This window comes from Lactuca sativa, chromosome 3, assembly GCF_002870075.4.
Source record: "Lactuca sativa cultivar Salinas chromosome 3, Lsat_Salinas_v11, whole genome shotgun sequence".
Taxonomy (NCBI): Eukaryota; Viridiplantae; Streptophyta; class Magnoliopsida; order Asterales; family Asteraceae; genus Lactuca; species Lactuca sativa.
In genome coordinates, this window is record NC_056625.2 from 18,737,959 (window position 1) to 18,745,505 (window position 7,547).

Sequence of the window (7,547 nt, forward strand, 5' to 3'; positions counted from 1 at the left end):
AGAAAGGCCATGTCATAAATGAAGATGACATACATTTTTGCGTATCGTAAATTTAAATGTTTAAAAAAAAAAATTTATATATTTATTAATTTTTAAATTAAATTTTCATTTAATTTCTTATAATAGAAATAAAATACCATATACAAAAAATACAATCCATTGCATAATATAAAATAAATTGCACAAATTATAATGTCATACAAAGAATCATTCAAATGTTAAACAAAAATAATACATTGCTAATATGTGTTATACATTCCTATAAAACTAACAAATAATCATACAACTCTGTTTCTTACTGGAAAGGAATGCCAAACATGATTAAAAATATCACTTAATCTTTGATTAATCACCTGCTTAAGTAGAATGATGTTGTTGAGAAGGTTACCTAGCCATGCCAAAATATGATATCTTAGGGTTCATGTCCAAATCAAGTAAAGCATTGCTAGCTTAAATTCATCAAGTCCTTGCCGTGAAGTCTTAGATAGAAGCTTAACTGCAATCTCCAATCCTTCTAGCAGACCCTAAAGATCATTATTGGCCATGTAGCAGGATCAACCTGCAATCTCTTTTCTGCCTTCTTATTACTTGCAGCATCTTGTGCCTGTTTGACCAAGGTTGTGCCTTCAGCAGCAACATGCTGCATTGCATCAAAAAGATAAAAACAGATGACAACAAATACAAATAACTATATTCTACTTAAAAGAAAGAATCCAACTCCTAAATCACAAACCTTTTTAAACATACTAGAGACAGGATCCAATCCATGGGGTATATATATATATATATATATACCTTAAACAAATTAGCTTCCAGATCAGATTGAGAACTGCATAGGAAGTAGAGATGGAAGGACCCAGAACTCCGGGGGCATTGGGTTGGTTCATGCCCACTCGCACACACCAAGTATCTAAAAACAAATAAATTTTTCTAAGTTTTTTTTCAAATATAAACTAAAGCATATATTCTATATAATACACTCACACAAAGTAAAAAGAAGAAAGAAAAAGTTGATGTATTACAAAAAGCCAAGTTTTGCCCCATGATGGACCATGCCATTCCATTATCATCTCTGTTGTCTCCTAAAATAAATAATTTGAAACTGAATACAAAAAGATCTGGAATTGGAATTGGAATTGGAATTAAAAGAAAGATTGATAGTTTCATGCCTTGAAAAGATGAAGCTCCAGGGTACCATAGTCTTTTCAACCGAATTGGGATGTAATGTTCTGGTGCAAGAACATTTAGCAGGTAAGCATAAGCTTCTCCATCCTACACATGAAATCAAACTACTATTAATAAACATGAAAAAAGCACAATGAAATCAAACTACTGTTCCAGATATTCAATGTGGTTGAGTACCTCCTACTGTATCATGAAAATAAGTTATGATAATCATTACAATTTCAAGAAAACATGACATATTAGAGAGTATATAACTAATGTCCTTGTCTACCAGGTCTTAACACAATGATCACCTCCAACATAAAATGAATTTATAAAAACACACCCCTGTATCAGCCATAACACGATGATCACCTCCAACATAAACCGACTTTGGCTCCTCAACATGTGCGCCACCTGGAAAATACATTCTTCTCATATTTTTCTATGATAAATTTTTATTGTTTTTAAGAAAGAAAAAAAAACATACTTGAGAGCCAACTCAGTGTGTTGGAGCTTGTAGTAAAAAACAGGCAAGTCCCCATAACTCTTCATTGTATCTGGATGATCGAGCCCAAGTTCCCTCTCATTTATATCCAAAGCTTTTTGTTGGTAGATAATAGCCTAATAGATAGATAGATAGTAGTCAAATGACAAAGGTAATCTCGTTTTTTCCGTGTTGCGCATTGATAACGTCTGCCCACCAGAAAAGTAATGGTTCCAAAAAAAAAGTTTACTTATCAAGGTAAATAAATCGAGTGTATTGTATCAAAAATTAGTTGATTAAAATTTCTAATAATCACTAATAGTTTTCATGTACTATAAATGTATTTTCTTTTTTGCGCATATTAATGTGAAAGTTACTTTTGATAACGGCCTGTGTAATAATTTATAATTAAACAAGAGATTAAAATTTATATTCAGTTTTTATCTATTTCTTACTAATTCTCATTTAATTGTAAATTTTTTTAAAAAATCTTTTAAAATCTGACTTTGGAAATTATATATTTCATAATAAAAATAGTTAGAAATATAATATTAGTTTACATTCAATTTAGCCAAGCGAGAAAAGCTTTGCATTTAAAGAGGCGTCCTACTTTCTTGGGATGGAGAGACATGTCTTGTAAAAAAATTGTTTATTAAATATTTATGAGACACTTCCTTAGTTGACTTATTCTTGTATTAACAAAAAATCAACATAAGAAAAAATGCTCCTGTACCTGATTAAAATCACCAGTATGATAAAGCACCACAGCCAAAAGACTATATGCACCAGCTGTCATTCGATGATAAGGACCACATACAGATACAAGTTTAGACAGTGCCTGTACATAGTAATAATGTTAGACCTTATTTGACTTATTATTGTATAAATGAAAAGTCAACACAAAAAGATTTAGTTACCTTTGTTCCAAAGTTGACAGCATCTTCAAGTTTGCCTTTATCCAAAGATGTTTTAGATGACTCCAAAAGTGTACGCCCATCAATGTCCTTCCATCAACAGGTGAAAGTTCAAGAGAGCCAAAATCAACCACCAACTTAGGAAGGGCAGTTTAGTCATAGATCAAATTAACATGATGAGGCCATTATCGAATCACTTTGTACATAAGCTTAGCCTGTAAAAATAATAAAGATCAAATTATGATGACTCAATCTTAGTTTGAATTTTGAACAGGACAAAAGAAATCATGAGAATCAATCACCAATTGATGTAATGTATACACATCTGGCCCACCAAGTTCATATACTTTTCCCATGTTGCTACCATCATCTTTCAAGGCTGCAACAACGGCAAATGCCACACCAGAAACATACACAGGCTGAATCATGTACAAAAAAAAAACAAATATTTACCAAACTGTTGAGAAAAGTAATTCATCATATCAAGTAAAGGGAAGAGAATGAAGTCATATTATACTTGGTGGATCCATTCCCAATAAGTGGAAGGCCATAACTTTATGTCACTCTATACAGAGGCATCGCTGAATCTCTGACCAATAAGACATTTTCAATCTGTTACAGGACAAATAAAATAAGCATAAGCTTTGACCCAACATGAAACAAAGACATATTTTAATTATTTGATACAGATATATGAACATAAATTTAAAGATTACAAACCCCAAATATCAGATGATGTAGCCCCAGAAGCCCCCTGCACCTACCCCACCCAAAGAAGATGTATTTGAGAAGCCAGTCAGCACACCGGAACCCAAAGTTATGAAGCCCAGTGCAACTTCTAAAACAGATCGTGTTTTTGCTAGTTCTCTTGCAAGAAAATTGGCTGAAGATAACAATACATGGAATGCAACCAAAACATAATTAAATTGTTAAATACATGATAGATGGAATGGACAATAATTCAACATCAAACACCTATTTACTCTATAAGACTTTATAGAACCATAGGAAAATTTAATAAAAAAGGATATTTTTTGATAACTCCACCTGGTGAGTATCATTAACATGGATACAAATCTGAAAAGACATGGTTTTAAAGAAATTAAGCCCTAAATAAATTGCAGAGTACACAGTTTTAAAGAATAGATTAAAATCCTTGAAGAAAAAGAATGCAAAGCATGAGAACGAGAACAAGCAAGAACGTTTTTTCTCCAACATCATCATCTTCTTCTATTGTCGCACAATGCTATTAGGGTTTCATATGTAATTTGATCTTGCACTATATACATCTATGAGGGGTTTGAGAACTGGAATCGGACCATATTTGAGCTGATTGAGCATATTTCTTCTAACATTTGTGTGCATAATACTCATAATCCATGTGTGTTTGTGAAGGAAAAGGGGGAGAACGAACTAGGGTTAGAATCGAAGGAAAGGAAATGTATATGGAATGTAATAAACTGGGCCACTTCGTCGGAATTGAAGTACAGTTCCGACTGATTCTAGGGCTAGCCACTCCGGCGATGCTAACGAGAGAAAATCTAGGAATAAAAGAAGGTGAATCGTTGTTTGTAAACAACATACTCCATTTGAATACGTATGTGAAGGAGAGAAGAGGTTACCTGAAAACGATACTTCAGGCGATCAAGATGTTAGGGCCGACGCTGCTAACGGTGGCGGAGCAAGACACGAACCACAACGGGCCGTTTTTTCTCGGGCGATTTCTTGACTCGTTACATTTTTATTCAACGATATTTGATTCAATAGAAACAATAATGGGGAGAAACAGTATGGAGAGGATGAAGATTGAGAGGAATCACTTTGCGAAGGCTTGTCAGCCAAGAAATCACCCTTTCCTTTTCTTCTTGGCCCGGTTTATTACATTCCATATACAAGATAGTGGTGGTCTGTACCATGAAGGGGGGAGAGAGAGAGAGAGAGAGAGAGAGAGAGAGAGAGAGATGGTGGTGAATCTGATCGAGATGAGTGTTCCTGTGGAAGGAGGAGACGCAACAGGCGGGGTTTTTAATTTTTTCGATTTCATTTCCCCCTGCTATTAAAAAACGAAAACGCGCGTTCATATACTAAAATTATAAAGCGACAAGGTAACATGACACGCTTTTTAGGATAGGTGCCCTCCGTGTTTTTAATTTTTTTTTGTTGGACACTAATTTTAGGGCGCGCAAAAATACGTGCCCTCTATCCTTCAAATTTTTTAAAACTGACATTATTTTCTAGGGCACGTACAAATGCGCGTCGTCTATCAGCGAGTGTCATTGTTTGCGCGTCATTAAAGGGCTATTTTCTAGTAGTGAGTGTTTTTATTTTATTAAAAGTTATAGTGTTTTTTTGTACTATTAGTTATTTGTTTTATATACAAGTCGGCATACATTTTATATATAATTTCCACAATTTAAAACGTTCTATAAAACCATCAAAAGTTGTAGTATTTTTTTCATACTACTTTGTTTTTTTATACATGGAAATCAATATATGTTTGATATATAATTTACACAACATAAAACAGTGTATAAAATCATGAATTAATAGCGGAAATAACTAATGACATAAATTTATTAAAATTAATAAAACAATTATGTTAACTATAGAGTTTGTTTTTCTATTGACATTAGTTTTACATTAAATATTAAATCACAATTTGTTAAATGTTATTATTTTAATTAAATAATTATATTCACGCACAACGCGCGGGGATTCGACTAGTGTATCTTATAAAGCTAGCATTTTTTCTTTCACAACATTCATTTGAAACTCCCATGCATTTTTCCTTTCACCACATTCATTTGAAACTCCCATGACTTTTCAATTTCTTCCTAATAATGGTTATAAGTTGGTTAATAAGATTAAATAAATATCAAAAATAAAATGTAATCATATACAAACTAAATTTCATTATTAAAAGAATATATATTTACTTCTACTTATAAAGTTATGTTTTTTAACTTTTAACATATTATACTTAATTTATTAGTTTTAATATATTGTTGGGTGTAAACCATTATCATTTTAAAGCTCCAATTTTTGAATAATTTGTATAAAATACTTAAATTATAAATTTAAATATAACATTACAAAATTAACTTAAATGTAAATTTTAGTTTAACTTAAATAAACCAAATAATATTTTGTAAATAGTTAAAAGTGATAAATTGTAGTGTCTTTCTAATAATGATTATAAGTTGGTTAATAATGTTAAATAAATATCAAAACAAAAGTGTAATCATAAATAAACTAAATTTCAATATTAAAATAACATCTTTACTTCTATTTATAAAGTTATGTCTTTATTTTTTAATAGATTATACTTAATTTATTAGATTAAGATATTGTTGTATGTAAACTATTATCAATTTAAAGCTACAACTTTTGAATAATTTGAACAAAATATTTAAATTGTTAATTTAAATATAACATTACAGTGTCAACTTAAATATAAATTTCATTTCCACTTAAAAAACACAATGAATATTTTGTGAATAGTTAAAAGTGATAAATTGTAGTGCTAAATGCAAAAACTGAATTATAATCTCAACTTAACTAAAAGATTTCCTAAAGACATTTGTATAATTGTTAAAAGTTTTCAAATAAGTAGCTTAAAATAACGTACAATAACAATAGTTAAATACAACTCTATATAAATGATTATATTGTTACCTTTAAAATCAAAAAACAATGTTTGATGTTTTAAATAATTATAACGATAGAAATTAAAATGCTAAACAAATAAATTTGAAAAAATTAATTAACAATAACAACAACTATAAATAATATTAAACCATATATTATATTTAATTTTATTCATGAGTAACTCGCAGGTAGAAGTCATTCAAACGGTTGAGATATGCAGTTATAATAGATGTATATATTATTATATAATTCAAAATAATCAATATATTATATCAATTTAGTATACGAATTATTATATTAAATTTAACAAAAACGTTACTGTTATATTTTAAAAAAACATATATTTGTAAAGATTTCAACTATATAGGTGTTTCTGCGCAACGCGCGGGCATTCGCCTAGTATATATATAATGCATACACATAATAGCCTAAGCATAAAGTTGGTCCGCCCATTTGGCCTTCAGCGTAAAGCTAGTTCGACCGAGTTGGATTTGACTTTGAATTTCAGATTTCTTCAAGTTGTTTGATGTACCATTTCTAACAAATACATTGATTGGGCACGGATTTCACTTTGTGGCTCACCATATCTTCAATACTTCAAAAATGATAATTAATTATGTGGATATAACAAGTGTTCCCTCTAACCTCAAAGTGCGCATAAACTATAGGGATATTTCAAGGAAAAAAACAGGGTTATTCAATCTTGGTTCTTTTTGAGGTATTTAAGGAAATCATTTTTAAAACACTTTTTGCTTTTCCATCCGACACTTCCATTATAAAAATTCTTCGACTCTTACGCTTGGTTCGTTTTACATAAAGCATTATAGTACATAGTGACTTTGATAACTCACTTTGAATTTATGAAGTTATGATCTTCTATGACTTTTTAGTTTTTATGATATTAATTATATATAAGCTTATAGTATTAATACACTAATATATAAATTCTATATAAATATACAACATAAAATTATAAATTATACGTAATATTAAAAAACCACTATACTACTGCGATAACCACAATTTCAAATAGCGGCATGTGACCGCTATTGAAATTTTGACCATGGTAACTACATTGGTTCTGATTTTAATTTATGACACAATGAGTTAAACTTCTCCATTGAATTTATTTTGATTTGTTGTTTTTCCTCTTTTGTTAAAATATCTTTCATCATTATTTTGTTCTCTTTTGACTTTATAACTTCCTCAATCTTTTCCAATGCAAACTTATATGAATCATGTAAAGATTGATTTGAAGAAACCATAAATTCACAATTGTAATAATCAGAATCAATTTCCTCTTCTTTAAATTCAAGAAAATGCAATATCATCTT